Consider the following 17,689-nt stretch of genomic DNA (forward strand, 5'->3'; position numbering starts at 1 on the left):
GTGCATGGCTGCCCTTAAGGTTGCCTCCCCACGCCCGCCCTTGCCCTCTTTCACAGAGCTCCACCAGCTCTGCAAATGAAAACTGTTTCAGAGAATTGATTTCATATGTACAGCTTACCAGCTGAATGCAAATGAAGCTTGTGCCTTAAAACTGTGTTGGTTTTGTTGTAGTCATAAAAGGTTGGAGAGGTGGCCAAACTCAATGAAAACGTCTCAGCCTCTTAAAAATCCACTTTTGCCTTTCACTTAAAACCTTGCAACAATATCAACCTACTTTATGCAAATATGATTAACATCCAACATAAATGAGATAACAATGTTGGAAAATAGAATATAAATGTCAATTATTCATCAGTATTACAGAGTCTAACAGGATCCTGTCTCATTTTATACTGAACTTCTTCTGATGCTGCTTGATATTCAGCTACATGAGATGCAAGAAACAGACTAAACTTTCAAAAACTGTGCAAAACACTCATGCTATATTTCTTAAAACAACAACTCTTTTGTGTGCAGATAATAACTTGACTTCTTCAATAGCAAGATCTCATAGTGTGTCTACTGTCACAAAACAGAGTGGAAGTATACGTTCATTGACCAGCAAAGATCTTGCTCCAAGTCGCCCTGATTGTCCAGGTACTTAAGCTGCTTATGTGAAAGTGTTGAATTTTCTGTTTCTGCCAAAAATATTTCTTCAGTGTCACAAGTTATCACAAGTCAAACTTGTAGTCAGCATCAAAATCAGTTTTGATTTCAGACATTGAAATGGTCTGGCCTAATGCCAGGTTAGACACTAGAAAGACTGTAGAATTAAGCATAAATTTACTATACCGATGATTTTGCTTATATGAAAATAGCCAAGAGTTTCTGGGACTAGTATTCATCTAAGTACATCAGTTTACAGCATACCAACACAGGGCTTCACTGAAATACATGTGAACTTGTTGTGTTTGTGGTCAAATGGTTTGCAGGCAGTCCTCATTCTTCTCCAAGCAGTTGCATTCCACAACAGCATATGTGCATGCTCATTACAGGAAGAAATGTGATCTCTGAACTATAAACATTAATGACCGAAAGCAGCTTAAGCACATAAGAACAGGAATGGACCAATTAGTCTGTTGTACCTGTTCCTGATTCAAAGATCATAGCTAATTTGAGACCTAACTTCATTTATCTCTTTTACGGAAGATGCATAAAATCTTTGTTAACCAGAGTACATCAATGTCCAGTTTAAAGGCTGCTATTCTCCTCGGTACCGATGAGAAAATAGCACCAATTCCTGATTTTTGAAAGTCAAAGCAGTTGACTGGCGGGAACAGTTTGCTGGCATCTTCAAGGTAATTAATTTGGCCAGCAGTGCCAGTATCTCAAGACACGTACATGCACACGTGCACGCACACACCATCTCTGTCAACAGACTTTGGCATCTGAAACATAGCATCCTCACCAGATCATCATGGCACCTGTCAGCCTAACTAATAATACAATTCAGCACTGCACTTTGGAGCTCACCGACACCTTATTACCATCTTACTGCCAGGCCATTTTGAGAAGACTGTGCACCAAAACAAGATGCTTCTTCAGTTCATATCACCCTCTGACTTTGTGCTTATTGAATGCTCACAGCATCTCTATCTTGCCTTGTCTTTTCAGGCAAACAAAGCCAGCCATTTTTTTTTTACTTCACGTTTGCCAGCACTGAATATTTGCTGAATGACACTGATATGCCAGTGTCACACCTACAGTTTGTACCAGCAACTAAAACAGCAGACCCACTGCATTTTTATTTGTTCAGGAGGTGTAGCCTTTGTTGGCTGGACTAGCATTTATTCCCCATAGGCAATTTTATTGAGAAGGTGTTAGTGGTGTGCTATGAAGGGAGAAATTTGAGGAATTTGTTCCAGAGACAGTGAAGGAATGGAAATACATTTCCAAGTTAGAAGGATAAGTTGAGTTGAAGTGGAACTTGCAGGTGGTGTTTGAATGTATCTGTTGCCCTTGTCTTTTTGGATGGTTTGGAAAGTGCTGTCAGAGGAGCCTTGTTGAATTTCTATAGTGTCTGTATGCCAGACGGCTACTGTGCATTGATGGTGAATTGAATGAATGTTTGGATGTTGTGCCTTTTGGGTGGGCTTCTTTATCCTTGTGATGTTAGGCTTCTTAACTGTTATGCCTCAAGTAAGTAGCCTTGTCTGAAAGTCTAAGATGTGGAGCCCTTAGTCCAGTCAAAGTGGACATTGTCGGTGAGTGAATGCCACCACAGTCAGTCAAGGATGTTGTCTGATCTCATAAAGGAGGCTAACCATGGCCAGTTGGATGCTTGACGTGACCACACTCTGTGGATCTGGAGTACAGAAGCAGGATGTGTTGTTGCAATTGTACAGGGCCTTGGTGGGACCTCATCTGGAATATTGTGTGTAGTATTGGTCTCCTTTCCAGAGGAAGGATGCTCTTGTTCTTGACGGAGTGCAGCGAACGTTTACCAGGCTGATTCCAGGAATGGCAGGTCTGATGTATGAGGAGAGATTAACTGACTAGGTTGGGACTATTTTCACTAGCATTCAGACAAATGAATGTGATTTCGTAGTGACTTTTAAAATACATAGGACTGGGCAGGATAGATGCAGGGAGGATGTTCTTGATGGTGGGTGTGTCCAGAACCAGGGCTCACAGTATGAGAATTCAGTAGATGATTTAGGACAGATGAGGAGACATTCCTTCACCCAAAGAGTGGTGAGCTTGTGGAATTCATTGCTACAGGAAATAATTGATGCCAAAATATTGACTGTATTCAAGAGGCCTAGAAATAACACTTGGGGTGAATGGGATCAAAGGTTCTGGGGAGAAAGCAGGATTAGGCTATTGAGTTGGATGATCCACTATGATCATGAATAGCGGAGTGGGCTCGAAGAACCAAATAGCCGCCTCCTGTTTCTATCCTAGCCACACCATTCCTGACCATGTGATCAGTACAGATTAATTCTGGCAATCTGTTTGAAGCTGAGGTGGTCATATGCAATTTCTAAACTGTACCTGCTATGAACAATCGTCATACAAATTTTGAAGGTTTCATTGGCTGCACAAGGGTGTAGATCTGTTTTTCTGTCACACTGCAATGTATCTACGATAACATGCTTTTATATGAAATGTTGTATTTCTTGGGCAATTTGGGATACAGAGGGACAGGCTGTGATTGACTAGTCACATTACTATGGAGCAGTTTTGTTTCTGATATTCCCAACATAGGTTCACAGGAACTTGTCCCCATTGACCTCGTCACAGGAAGTGTTATCATTGTTGTGATTGCTGCACAAGAAAGACGCAGAGAAGCTGAGGAGGTACAAGGACATCAACAGATCCAAGACAAGCAGCAGCCTCCAGTGAATACAGAACTGTATCCATATGAAGTTGCATCAGAGGGTTTCCTCAGGCTTTGGAGGAGGTTCCTGAGTGCAAGAGCATACAGACCTTACTGTTATATTCTCCAGATGAGTAAAACACAGTGCTGCCACCAAATCAGGATATCATAGGACACTGCCTCAGGACTGTTACCTGCTGGAACAGGACTTAGAACATAGAACAGTACGGCACAGTACAGGCCCTTTGGCCCACTATATTGTGCCGACTAAGATCAATCTACCGTGCATACCCTACATTTTACCATTCTCCATGTGTCTATCCAAGAGTTGCTTAAAAGTCTCTAAAATATCTGACTCCACTACCACTACCAGCAGCGCATTCCACGTGCCCACCACTCTGTGTAAGGAACCTTCCTCTGACATCTCACTGCTGTCTTCCTCCAATCATGTTAAAGTTATGCCCTGTCATAATATTCATTTCCGTCCTGGGAAAACGTCTCTGACTATCCACTCATTATGCCTCTCATCATCTTGTACACCTCTATCAAGTCATCTCCCATCCTTCTTTGCTCCGATGAAAAATTGCCCTAGCTCCCTCAACTTTTCCTCATAAGACCTGCCCTCCACTGCAGGCAGCATCCTGGTAAATCTCCTCTGCACCCTCGCTAAAGCTTCAACATCTTTCCTGTAATGAACTGACCAGAACTGAACACAGTATTCCAAGTGTTGTCTAACCAGAGTGTTATAGAGCTGCGACATAATCCCACGGCTCTTGAACTCAATTACCCTGCCAATGAAAGCCAACATACCATGCACCTGCTATACAACCCTATCAACTTGGGTAACAACTTTGAGGGATCTATGGACGCGGATCGCAAGATCCCTCTGTTCCCATGCACTGCTGAGAATCCTGCCATTAACCTTGTATTCTGCATTCAAATTCATGCCTCAAAAATGAATCACTTTACACTTTTCTGGGTTGACTTCCATCTGCCACTTATTTGCCTGGCGCTGCATCCTATCAATGTCCCATTACAACCTACAGCAGATCTTTACACTGTCCACAACTCCACCAACTTTCATATCATCAGCAAACTCACTATTCCACCCTTCCACTTCCTCATCCAAGCCATATATAAAGATCACAAAGAGTGGATGTCCTAGAATAGATCCCTTGCAAAGTCAAAAACGAGGCTGGAAACAAGGTGACAGCAGCACTTAAATTTTACACAGCTGGTTTCTTCCAAAGCGCCACTGAGACCAATGTGGGATCTCTCAATCCTCAGCTCACAAAAGTATCATGATTTGTGGAAGATCAAATGTCGACATGAAGTTGCAGCAGACGGTTTCCTCAGGCAATGGAGGAGGTTCCAGAAGGCAAGTACATAGACACCTTGCTGTTGTATTCTCCAGATGAATAAAGCAAAACACTGCCACCAAAAGAAGATGTCATATGACACAGCCACAGAACTGACTCATCTGCTAGAGCAGGACTTGCAGTTTCAAAGTGGGTGGCAATCAAGCTGACAGCAGCACTTAAAAATTTATCTACTGGCTTCTTCCAAACAACTGCTGTGAGACTAGCATGAGTTCTCTCATCTTCAACTTGCAAAGGTATCATGGTTTAAGGAACATCAAACTGCTTCATCTTGTTTCCTAATGGTGAGGTCAGTGCTACAGCTGAGACAGTAGGCTATTCCAGCATGAGCGACTTCCCCACTTGCAGGGGGATGTTTACAGATGTTGCATTCAGAATGCCATATCATAGTGTCGCTGAATTTCTTTAATAGGAATAGGTTCCATCTAGTCAATGTACAGATTATTTGTGATCATCCCTACCGTATCTTAGATACCTTAGAAGTCTGTGCCATTATTCAGTAAGCTGCCATGATGTCTGAATCTTTGATAACAGACTGTCAGGTTACTGCTACATTCCAAGGTTGTATTGCTCCCAAGTTTGTATTTTGAGAGACAAACGTTACCGCCTCCAGCTGTATCTGATGACTGTATTACATAGTCCCCTGATTGAGGCCAAGGGTAGATAACCATAAAATCAATTCTTCTATCAAGACAGCCATGAACCATATAGTTGACCTTTCAAGGTAAGGTTTGAATGCTTGGATTGATCTGAGGATTCCTTGCAGTACGCCCCAGACAATGTGCCACATACATTGAGTTTCTTGTGCTCTGCACAGGAATTACAACCCTCTTTGTCTGCTCCAGATATGCAGAGCACAACAAACTCAAAGTATGAGAGATGCTGAAGAGGGAGCAGAGAGGCAGCAGAAGAAAATTTGAAATTAAAAACTGAAAAAATTGTGGATGCTGTAAATCAAGTGAAAATAGAAGTTGCTGCAAAAGCTAAGCAGTTCTGGTACCATCTCTGGAGAGAAAGAGATCATGTTTTCAGATTCAGTGACCCTTCCTCAGAAAATGGGGACTTTGAACAAGAGGATCATCAGCACCTTCTCAATGATAGAGCACTATATGTCAAGCGCAACAAGCCAGATTGGACTTTATCAACACTCAAGTTTCAATAGATATAAGTTGGAAGAAGATACTATTCATTGATTATTGATGTGTTGATGCCCCAAAAGCCAGCCGACCCTATTTAGTCAAAAGCAGACGCAACCTTTTTGTTTCTGCCTTTGCTTTTCCTCTTGCTTAATAAAATTGAATATTAGCAGCTGTATGAGACTTCAACATTTGATGCTCAAATTAAAAGTTGCAAGATGTTCTGTTGCAATAGGCTATAGAGAGAGAGTAGCACTCCTTCAGACAGGGTTCTGACGTTGTGTGGCATGAAGGAAAGTTAGCTTCTGTAATTTTTTTAATGTATCTGCAGAAAAAATGATGACCAGACAGGTTATTGACTTAAAATGCCAATATGTTTAAATGTTAAATTGTATTTAGATTGAAATGTCATCTGTGCCTTCAGAAGGTTTTCTCTCTCCTTGCCCTCCAAGAGCCTCCAGGTGCATCCCTGGGTCTGCATGCAACTCTGACAGCCACTGAGCATTCTGCTGGAATTTCTTCTGTCTTTCCATGGCATCTGCCAACCTGACCATGCAGTGAGCCAGTACACACATGTTGGAACCAACACAGCACTGAATATTGTTGGCCTCTTCCAATCTTTACCTAGTGCCTCCTAAAGACCTGACTGCGGCTGTTGTCTATGCTTTTCCACACATTATTAATGGCTGATACCTTGGGGTCCTTTTCTTCCTGGGCTTTGGCAGACCTCTGGATACAGGCAACCAAGAGTGTTTCTTCCTCTGCCAGAAAATCACCAAAATAGTCCAATTGAGTCCAATCAGGTGTGAAAGTATCTGAGATGTCTGTGTGGAGTTTGCACGTTCTCCCGGTGTCTGTGTGGGTTTCCACTGGGTGCTGCAGTTTCCTCCCACAGTCCAAAGATGTGCAGGTTAGATGGATTTCCCATGCTAAATTGCCCATAGTGTTCAGGGATGTGTAGTGTATCATAGGTGCTTTATAGGGGAATGGGTCTGATTGGGATGCTTCAAGGGTCGGTGTGGACTTGTTGATCCGAAGGGTCCGTTTCCACACTGTAGGGATTCCATGATTCTATGAGAGATGGTAGCTGGAGAAAGCCTTTTCAGTGCATTCTTTGAGGGATTTATGCTTTTTTCTCAGTCGGAGGTGGAACTAATATCCAAAGTCTGGTGTCTTACAGGTAGAGGATGAGTGGATGCTGCTGGTGCTTGCAAAAAAAATGAGGGGGAATACGTTTTTCATAGGAATGGAAGCTTGAACATCTTAAGAATACATTTACTATTCTGGTAATGGAAGAGCAGTACAGCACACACAGTGAATCTTCCTTGGTTGCTAGAACATGGAGGTCTCAGTATCGTTACATCAGTGATCATGGCTATTTCCCACAAGCTTGAGGACTTCTTCCCTCATACAAGGGTAAGGAGTCAAATTTCAGCAAATCTGCCATCTGCCCATTTCAACCCAGTGGTGAGCCATTATCACCTGCAGTGAGACAGAGGGAATGAGTGACGTGAAAATGGATAGTTGGCACAGCCATTGGTGCAAGTGCAGAAAAGGTGCTGAGATGTCATGACTTGAGTGGAAAACACAGGATAGAGAGGATGTAGTTTGGGAGTGGTGGGTTGGGTGAGTGGTGTTGACGGAGGATGCTGGATGATGCTGCATTCAGCGATGACAATGCTGGATCTTGAGCCTTGGAAATGAGTGCAGTAGAAGACTTGGGAAGTGAGAGATAGCAAATGCTGGCACTGATTCCTGAAGGTTATTACCCTTTTTTTAGCATTTTTTCCGTGCCTTCCTATGGAGTGTACACTCACTTGGTTGCTCCAGAAGAGACTGACAGTGTCTGGAAACATTGTTTCCTCCAGTTTCCTGGGTTAAGAGATGGCCCTCCTCTCCACTAGAACCTCCAGGTCCCTGTCTGTGAGGCAGGATGAAAATTTGTCACTCTCTACCATGTTTTTTTGGAACCACATTGCAACACACTAAGCGTTGTTCCTGGTTTGCAGTGTGTACAGCTGGCTTTAAATCTGGTGACTGCAGCATGAGCACTAGGACATCCCAGCACTGGTGACCACACCAGTCTGTGTTGATCATAACATTGTGAGAGTAGCGTGGAGACCAAATGCATAATTTATAAAGTGGACAGTGGAGAAATGCGTGAGAAATGTCACCAGGGCTCACTGAGGGTATCCCCTAAAAATAACATTGATTTCGACCCTTCGCCAAAATATGGGAAAATTCAACTCAGTGTAAAAGTAAAATTAAGTAAAATTTGGGAGCAAGATTTGGAATATAGGCATTTCTGCTGTAACGTGTGTTTTAATGCAAGTTGGCTGTAACGTGATTGAATAGTGGACACTGGATAACGTGAACTTATCACTACAGTATAGAGGTTTTTAGTGATTTCTTCATAACATGATTTTCTATACTGCAAAGTCACACAAGAACGCAACTACCCTATTATAAGAGAAATATCTGTAAAAGGAAATCTGGAGAAAAGGGAAGGAAATTACAAATTTAGGCAAGGTGCTTAATATTTTAGTATTGGGTAGAATCCTGATGCAAGATCACACATCTGAATCAGTTCTCAGCAGCACACTGCTGGTGTAGTTCAAGATAATAAAATGTGCGGTTGGATGAACACAGCAGGCCCAGCAGCGTCTCAGGAGCACAAAAGCTGACGTTTCGGGCCTAGACCCTTCATCTCTGATGCTGCTGGGCCTGCTGTGTTTATCCAGCCTCACATTTTATTATCTTGGATTCTCCAGCATCTGCAGTTCCCGTTATTGCTGGTGTAGTTCTTCCAGAATTGCAGCAGAGGGGGCAACCTGCATTTCACTCACCACTTGTTACCTCGGGACAAACCTGATTACTGATTATTGAGAAACAGCAACATATCCCATTCTTTTTGGACCCTGATCATTCTGGAATATGATTTTATTTTTTACTTAGCATAAGTGATGCCTCTGCAGTTTATTTCAGATCACCCCAAGGGGACTGTGACTACAGTTTGTGATGACTTTGTTATCGGAAGAAACTTCATGTAAATATCTAAGTATACATGTACTAGTACTCCATTTAAGAGTGTCAAAGCTATAATTATTTGTTAAAGTTCTAGATGAAAACAAACCAAATATTCAGGTGAATATATTTTTAAAACCTGCATTCTTTTGTATTCAGATGAAAGAACTAATGAACAGAATCTGACAACAGTATCAAAACCACACAGGTGTACCAGTTCAGGGATACCTAATAATGCTTCATGTCAATCTGATCTTACAGGTATTTTATATTTTGTTACTCCTCCACTGGTTACAACAAAGTTTGAACTTACAAAGGGATGTGATACGTAATGATATATATTTATATATACATACATATATTTATATATATTCAGACTGCATAGAGGTCAGGACCAGAAACATGTCAGCCAGGTTCCTTTGATAACAAATTAAAAGTTCTTATATACACAGACTAGATCATCTGACTTCACTCAATTTTGTAGACTGAGTGACTCAAATCAAGCAGCTTGTATTCTTTACAAATACAACATTTTCCCTGATGCAGAGTTTTGTTTTGCAAAGTGTTCTTTATAAATTATCCAAAATTATAGTTATATATGCAATCAATTATACTCTGAATATTCAGGTAATATGTCTTAATGGCAATTAAGTCAATGAAATTGTAGTTGTTGCAATAATTAATTTTCCATCACCACAATGTTTTATGAGTTTCCAACAAGATAAACAGGGCATTTTCAAGATTTAGGCAATGAGTAATGAATTGCCACAAGGATCAGGTTGGGGGTCTTGGCTATTTGCAATCTATATTAATGACTTAGTTGAAAAGACATCAATGTACGTTGGCCTGCTATGCTAAGTGGAAAATAAGCTGTGAGGAGGGCAGACTGCATAGAGGTATTGTTAGGTGAAATGAATGGATAATAAGATGGTAGTTTGATTATATAACATAGGAAAGTATTCACTTTGGAAACAATAGAAGGAAAAATATCTTAAACGTTGAGAGACATTTAATTTTCAGAGACTTGAAATTTAAGTGTGCTTGCCCAAGATGTATAGAAAGTTAGCGTGCATGTGCAACAAGCAATTTGGAAGGTAAATAGCATGTTAACCATTATTGTAAGGGGATTAAAGTACAAGTATAAAGAGAATTTTGTTACAGTGTTAAAGGTTTTTGTGAAATCATATCTGGAGTACTGAGATAACACAGTATGGAGCTGGAGGCTGGAGGAACACAGCAGGCTAGGCAGCATTAGAGGAGCAGGAAAGTTGACATTTCAGGCTGGGACCCTTCTTCAGAAATGAGGAGGGAGAAGGGAGCTCAGAAGTAAACAGAGAGGAAGAGTGAGGCTGGGGTAGGGAGGTGGGATGATGATAGTGAGTGCAGGTAGGGATTGTTCGGAGGGTTGGAGGGCAGATAGATGGGAGAGAAGATGGACAGGTTGTGTCAGGTCGAGGAGGTGGGGATGAGAGGAAGGTTTGGACATGCGATGAGGCTGGGGAGACTTTAAAACTGGTGAATTCCATGTTTGAGCCATTGGGCTGTAGGTTCTTGAGGTGGCATATAAGGTGTTGCTCTTCCAGTTTGCCGGTGGCGTCATTGTGACACTGAAGGAGGCTCAGGGTGGACATGCCACCCAGGGAGTGGGAGGGGAGGATGAGGTAACATAGTTGGCGACTGGAAGGTGGTATTGTTTGACACGTGCAGAGCGCAGATGCTCTACAGAACAGTCTGATTCTATGCTTCATCTCACCAATGTGAAGGAGGCCACATCGGGACCAGTGGATACAGTAGACCAAGTTGACGGACATGATGTGAACCCCTGTCTGATATGGAAGCTGTTTGCGCCTTGAATGAGTTGAGGGGTGAGTGTATAGGCAGGTGTAGTGCTTTCTGCGGTTGCAGGGAAAGGTGCCAGGCATGATGGGATCTGTGGGCTGTGTGGAGAGCATGAGGGAGTCGTGGAGAGACCAGCCCCTACAGAAGGCAGATAGCGGTGTGGGGGGAAATATCTCATTGGTTGTGTGATTGGATTGAAGGTGGCGGAAGTGGCAGAGAATGATATGCTGGATGCAAAGGTGGCTGGAGTGATATGTGAGGACAAGAGGGAATCTGGCTTTATCTTCAAGGGGAGGGAATGTGAGGGCAGAAGTGCAGGAAATGCAGTTGAGGGCATTTTTGATTACTGGAGTGGGGAAGTTGCAGTCATCGAAGTAGTACATCTGGGATGTGCGGGATTGGAATGCCCCATCTTCGGAGTACACGTGGTGGAGACAGAAGAATTGAGAATAGGGGATCACATTCTTGCAGGAGGGTGGTTGTTAGGAGGTGTAGCCCAGGTAGCTGCGGAAATTGGTGGGCTTGAAATAGATGTCAGTTTCGAGGCAGTCACCAGAGATGGAGATGGAGAGGCCAAGGAAGGAGAAGGAGGTATCGGAGATAGTCCAGGTGAAATTGATGTTCGGGTGAAGGATGTTAAAGTTTTGGTCTCCACATTTAAGATCTACTTACAATGGAGGGAGTATAGGTCTCGTGAAACTCCCCCCTCAAATAAGGGATTTTCCTATGATGAGACTGAGTAAATTAAATCAATATGTTGAAAGATTGGAGCGACTGGGCTTGCAGACACTTGAGTTTAGAAGGATGAGAGGGGATCTGATTGAGACGTATAAGATTATTTAGGGATTGGACACCCTGGAGGCAGGAAGCATGTTTCCGCTAATAGGTGAGTCCAGAACCAGAGGACACAGTTTAAAAATAAGGGGTAGGCCATTTAGAACAGAGTTGAAGAAAAACTTCTTCACCCAGAAAGTGGTGGATATATGGAATGCTCTGGCCCAGAAGGCAGTGGAGGCCAGCTCTCTGGATACTTTCAAGAAAGAGATGGATAGAGCTCTTACAGATAGTGGAATCAAGGGTTATGGGGATAAGGCAGGAACAGGATATTGATTGTGGATGATCAGCCATGATCATAATGAATGGTGGTGCTGGCTCGAGGGGCAAAATGGCCTACTCCTGCACTATTGTCAATTGTCTAATATTCTTCTCCTTTTAGAATGCGAGGTGATCTCATTGAAAGGGTCAAGATTCTGAAGGTATTTTATAGATGCTGCGATTGTGTGACCAATAGAAGCAATCTCAATACAGAAACACAGTTTCAGGAGAAGGGACAGTTGATTTAGAGCTGAGATGATTTCTTACTCATGGAGTTATGAATTTTTGCAATTCTGTGTCCCACTGAGTTGCAGATCCTCTATTATTGAAACAAATTTAAGACTGTGATATCAGTTTTGGCCTGATATCAGTTTTGGCCTACCAGGGAATCAGAGAATATGGCCAAGACCAGGCATGATCATAATGAATAGGAGAGTTGTCATTTGTGGCCTGGACTCTTCTTCAGAAGGGCCCTGACCTGAAACATCAACTTTCCTGCTCCTCTGATGCTGCCAGACCTGCTGTGTTCCTCCAGCTCCACTCTGTGTTATCTTTGACTCCAGCATCTGCCATTCTTACTACCTCTGATCATAATAAATGGCTTCTTGTGCACAAAAGTACTTCTAGCATCTTGTTCTTTCATAGGTTGAGTGAAGAGCAGCAACAATTTCATAGTAATGCTTGTGTCACTGGAACATTATACAGTGCCTGTTTATAAGCTGATTATTAATGGTAACGCTCATCAGCAAGCAGTGCAACGAGGAATTTAGATTTTGCTGTCTAATGTTAACTGGATTCCATGATCCTCACTCCATGAGCAGCAGTAAAATAAACTGTTTCGTGTGATATCACACCCTTCCTCATTTCTTCCCTTTGAAAGCATTTCATTGAGGCAGGTTCAGTATGAATCCATTGTCTTGCTATTCACCTATTGGCTGCTGTGCTTCCTATCCTGTGAGTGACTGTGCATTATCTATAAAGTGTTTTGGGATGACCCTAGGCATTGATTGCTGCTTCATAAATATAACACCTTTTTAAAATTTTTGAATCACATAGATGGATCAATGGCATAACGTATCCACTGTGGGATCCATTCATTTCTTACATAGTACAATTACATGCAATAATGGGCCAGTCTTACTGAGCAGTATCTTGTGTGTCCACCAATACTTTTTTGCACCCTTCAGCTTAAGTGTAAATTGCACTGTAAAATTTCTAGAATCGCAAACTTGTAGTGGTATGGTAAAGGTTATGGAATATCTGGGTCATTTAAAAAAAACAAAAGATTAATAAAGTAGGCAGCAAGGTGGCTCGGTGGTTAGCACTGCTGCCTCAGCACCAGGGGCTTAATTCCAGCCCTGGTGAAGGTGCCTGTCTGGCATTTGCACATTTTCCCTATGCCTCTGTGGGTTTCCTCCCACAATCCAAAGATGTACAGGTTGTGTGGATTGGCCATTCTAAATTGCCCATCATCTCCAGGGATGTGTAGGTTAGGTGGATTAGCCATGGGAAATGCATGATTACAGGGATATGGTATGGGGTGAGTCTGTGTGGACTTGGGCTGAATGGCCTTTTTCCACACTATAGGGATTCTATAATTCTAAGTGACAGAAGAAATATGAGACAAAAGACAACTAAAATGATTTTTTAAATCTCTTTGCTACAATTTACTACAATTTGATTGAGATTGACCAGTTTGAATTGTAAAGTTTTTTGAATGGAGACATTGATTGTCATGGCATTAATAATATCATGTCTGTCAAACAGCAGTCGTCCAATCTGTCTCTACTGACATTAAAAACAGAACTGTGGATGCTGAAAATCTGAAATAAACTAAACAAAGTGCTGGAGAACTTCAAGTCTGGCAGCATCTGTAGAGGGACAGAGTTAATGTTGTAAATCCACTGACCTTGTGTTTCTCTTCTGTCATCCTGCTTTCAGTCACCCTGCCGAACCATTTCACAACATCCCAGGATGTAATGAGAGAACAATAACACTGAAGAACCTCCATAGCTGCAAGAAACCTTGCAACCACCAGCTTCTAGTATAGAATAGGGTTTAGCACGTGATGAGTCAAGGGGCATGAAAGGACAGCAGCCAGATCAAGGTTAAATGGACAGTTCAGCCCGAATCTTCCATCTCTGCCCCCCCCCTCTCTCTCTCTCTCTCTGTGTCTCTCTTTCGACCCCTCCCCCTCTCCCTCTCTCCCTTTTTCTCTGTTCTCCACTCCAATGGAGTGCTCCCTTTCTAACTGGAACCTCAAATGCCAGTTTCTTCAGAAATGGGGTATGCACCTGAAATCAAGTCCTTCCATGTAATACCAGATCAATGGGGGAAGCCAAGACATGCCCCTTTTTTTATGGCACCAGCTGCAGTATCCTGGCTAATTTACTGAAAATAATTTGAGGACATTGAACCAGATTCTCATTTTGTTAATGAATAAGTGTGTGGGGCAAAAGTAATCTTTTCTTAAGAGCTCTTCTTGATTTTTGGAAGCTGTGTTTTGTTTTTCAGAGGCGACATGTTCATTCTGATTAATTTATTAAATAATGCAGTCACATAGTAACTGGCCCAGATGTTCTGATGGCCAGATAATCACTGGAGTAACATAGTCTGGAGTCACGCAGTGGGATGGAAAGGAATCATATGAAATCCTGGCACGATGGATTCCAAGGTATTGGCCCAGAAATGGAAAATTCTGATCGGCAATTCCCCAGCTTGCCCAGTAAAGCCCCTTTTTTGAAATTAAGGGTTGTGAATCAGTTAAGCTTAATTACCCAGGAAAAAAATTTAAAACCTAACACTTAGGTAACTATTAAATAGAACACTTGACACATGACTGACTATACGTTGTGTCAGAGTCATCAGTCAGCCTCCATCCACAACACAACACAACCCTACTAGTCATGCTACACACTCCTCAGCAATACTTGACCCAACACTGCTGAATCTGGTCCGTCATCTTCACCCCAGACCCCAACATGTCCCAACCCCATATCTTCTCCCAGACGTAAACCAAACTCAGCACTCCAACTTACCCACACCTGTCTCATCAGCCCTGGAACGACACCCAATCATCCACAAACAGATATCCACTTAACAAATCCCCATAAATACCCCACCAAAGATGACATGAGAACATAGAACAATACAGTGCAGAACAGAACCTTCAGCCCTCGATGTTGCACCGACCTGTGAACTAATCTAAGCCCCTGTACAATATTCTCCTGCTCCTCAGTGAAAACAGATGAGAAATAATCATTTAGCACCTCTCCAATCTCCACAGGGTCCATACACAACTTTCCACTTTTGTCTTTGACTGGCGCTATTCCTACCCTACTCGTCCTCTTATTCCTCACATACCTATAGAAAGCTTTAGGGTTCTCCTTTATTCTACCTGCCAATGTCTGCTCCTATCCCCTCCTTGCTCTTCTTAACTCTCTCTTTAAACCCTTCCTAGGTAATTTGTAATTCTCCATAGCCTCATCTGAGCTATCTTGTCTCATCATCACATAAGCCTCCCTCTTGCGCTTAACAAGAGATACAATTTCTTTAGTAAACCACGGTTCCTTTACCTTATCGCTTCCTCCCTGCCTGACAGGGACATACCTATCAAGGACCTATCAAATACCTGCTCATTAAACCAGCTCCACATTTCAATTGTCCCCATCCCCTGCATTTTGCTACCCCATTCTATGCCTCCTGAGTCTTGCCTAATCGCATTATAATTGCCCTTCCCCCTTCTATAACCCTTGCCCTGTGGCATGTTCCTATCCCTTTCCATTGCTAAAGTAAACATAACCGAATTATGGTCACTCTCTCCAAAGTGCTCACCTACCACTAAATCAAACACCTGGCCTGGTTCATTACCAAGTACCAGATCCATTGTGGCCTCCCCTCTTGTCGGCCTTTCGACATACTGAGTCAGGAAACCCTCCAGCACACATTGGACAAAAACTGATCCATCCGACGTACTAGAGTTATAGCATTTCCAGTCAATGTTAGGGAAGTTAAAGTCTCCAATAATGACCACCCTGTTCTTTTCACTCCTGCCCAGAATAGTTTTGCTGATCCGCTCCTCCACATCCCTGGAACTTTGCGGGGGCCTATAAAAAACTCCCAGCAGTGTTACCTCTCCTCTCCTGTTTCTGACCTCAGCCCATACCACCTCAGTAGACGAATCCTCATCAAAAGTTCTTTCAGCCACCGTTATACCGTCCTTGATTAACAAAGCCACACCTCCCCCTCTTTTACCACTTTCCCTGACCTTAATGAAAGATCTAAACCCTGGAACCTGCAACATCCACTCCAGGCCCTGCTGTATCCATGTGTCCGAAATAGCCACAACATCGAAGTCCCAGGTACCCTATCAAGCTGCAAGCTCACATACCTTATTCCGAATACTCCTGACGTTAAAGTAGACACACTTCAACCCAGCTTGCTGTCTGCCAGCACACTCCTGTGACAGTGTTGTCCTGTCCATGTCCTCCCTACGCTCATCCTCCTGTTTACTAGGACTACACCTCAGTTTCCATCCCCCTTCTGAGCTAGTTTAAATCCACCGGAATAGCACTAGCAAATTTCCCACCCAGGATATTAGTGCCCCTCTGGTTCAAGTGGAGACCGCCCTGTTTGGAGAGGTCCCACCTTCCCCAGAATGAGCCCCAATTGTCCATGTACCTGAAGCCCTCCCTCCTGCACCATCCATGCAGCCACATGTTCAGCTGAAATCTCTCCCTCTTCTTTTCCTCGCTATCACGTGGCACGGGTAGCAAACCAGAGATAACCACTCTGTTCTAGCTCTCAGCTTCCACCCTAGCTCCCTCAAATCCTGCCTGACATCCCTATCGCTCTTTCTACCTATGTCGTTGGTGCCTATGTGGACCACGACTTGGGGCTGGTCACCCTCTCCCTTCAGGACCCCAAAGACACGATCCGAGACATCACGGACCCTGGCACCTGGGAGGCAACGCACTAACCGTGAGCCTCTTTTGTTCCCGACAAACCTTCTATCAGTCCCTCTAACTTTTGAGTCCCCATTGACTGTCGCTGTCTTCCTATCCCCCCTTTCCTTCTGTGCAAGCGGGACAGACTCTGTGCCAGAGACCTACACCCTATTGCATGCCCCTGGTAAGTCTCCCCACCAACAGTATCCAAAACAGTATACTTGTTTTTCAGGGGAACGACCACAGGGGATCCCTGCACTGACTGCATTTTCCCCCTTCTAACAGTTACCCAGCTTTCTTCATGCTTAGGAGTAACTACTTCCCTGTAACTCTTGTCTGTTACTGACTCTGCCTCCCGAATGATCCGAAGTTCATCCAGCTCCCACTCCAGTTCCCTAACGCGGTCTTGGAGGAGCAAGAGTTGGGTGCACTTCCTGCAGACATATTTGGATGGGACACTAATGGCGACCCTCACCTCATACATCATGCAGGAGGAACATTCCTCTACCTGCACTGCCATCCCTGCTAACCCCCTAAACAGAAAGTGAAAAAAAGAGCAGCTTACCTTGATTTGTCCCTGGTGTATAAGGTTAGAGGAGGTGGATGGGTGAGAGGCCCTTCAAGGGTAGGGTCTTGGGGTTAGACAACGATCGCTTATATAGCTGAGGGATGATAAAAAAGGTCCCTCCTTTCCCAGAAACCTCTGCTGCAAGGTGCTGCTGCTGCACAAAGAAATGGAAGGCTCTGACACTCGAGGTAAGCTTTTTAAAGATTTTAAATCTGCCACACATCATCTGACTCTGAAGCCCTCACCCAATAAGCCCCGTTGGAACTGACCCAACCCAGATCAAAATCTCGCCTGCTCCCCCAGAATCCCATGGCACTAAAGACTCATACAGCTCATCACTCCCT

The sequence above is a fragment of the Stegostoma tigrinum genome, chromosome 8 (assembly GCF_030684315.1).
Source record: "Stegostoma tigrinum isolate sSteTig4 chromosome 8, sSteTig4.hap1, whole genome shotgun sequence".
In the NCBI taxonomy this organism is placed as follows: Eukaryota; Metazoa; Chordata; class Chondrichthyes; order Orectolobiformes; family Stegostomatidae; genus Stegostoma; species Stegostoma tigrinum.